Here is a 957-nt window from a genome sequence, read left to right as displayed (position 1 = left end):
GATTAAAAAAAAAAACACTGGGTGGATTTTTATCATTATAGGGTGGTTGTGTACACACACTGCCAACACACATTTCGGTTCAAACAACTTGTAAAAGTGCATGTAGCATCCTATGACCCCTTTAAGAGTAATATGTTATTATTGTTTATTGTTTGTTTCTTATTAACATGCTTAATATTTATGACAAGTATGTAATTACATTCTGCCCTTTATTTTTTTAGACCAGACACTACCGTTCAAATGTTTGGGGTCAGTTTTTTTTAAAGAAATTAGTACTTTATTCTTTTTTTTTATCGAGGATGCATTAAATTGATTTTAAATTAAAAAGACACAACTTTTTACAGCAAATTTCAATTTCAAATAATGCTTCTTTTTTCTAATTCTTTTCAGCAAAAATATATTTTAAAATATATTAAACTTTTACAATATGTGACCCTGGACCACAAAACCAGTCATAAGGGTCAATTTTTATACATAAGTTATACATCATCTGAAAGCTGAATAAATAAGCCTTCCATTGATGTATGTTTTGTTAGGATAGGACAATATTTGGCCGAGATACAACTATTTGAGTATCTGGAATCTGAGGTTGCAAAAAAATCTAAATATTGAGAAAATCGCCTTTTAAAGTTGTCCAAATGAAGTTCTTAGCAATGCGCATATTACTAATCAAAAATTAAGTTTTGATATATTTACAGTAGGAAATTTTACAAAATATCTTCATGGAACATGATCTTTACTTAATGTCCTAATGATTTTTGGCTTTAATAATTTTGACCCATACAATGTATTTTTGGCTATTGCTACAAATATACCCCAGCGACTTAAGACTGGTTTTGTGGTCCAGAGTCACAAATGATTTTCAACGGTCTGATTTCACCCAAAAATGAAAATTCTGTCATTAATTACTCACCCTCATGTCGTTTCAAACCCGTAAGACCTTCATTCATCTTCGGA

At 30.1% G+C, this 957-nt stretch overlaps 1 protein-coding gene across 4 annotated transcripts in view; it reads left to right on the top strand.

Moving 5' to 3' along the window:
• The window catches only part of LOC107691928 (HAUS augmin-like complex subunit 3), a 16,874-nt gene that overhangs the window by 7,531 nt on the left and 8,386 nt on the right, over window positions 1-957 (top strand). The gene's annotated exons all lie outside the window — the stretch shown is intronic.

Source organism: Sinocyclocheilus anshuiensis, unplaced genomic scaffold (assembly GCF_001515605.1).
Source record: "Sinocyclocheilus anshuiensis isolate Anshui unplaced genomic scaffold, SAMN03320099.WGS_v1.1 scaffold426, whole genome shotgun sequence".
Taxonomy (NCBI): Eukaryota; Metazoa; Chordata; class Actinopteri; order Cypriniformes; family Cyprinidae; genus Sinocyclocheilus; species Sinocyclocheilus anshuiensis.
Note: the sequence above shows the minus strand (reverse complement) of the source record. Positions and strands in the feature narration are given on the sequence as shown.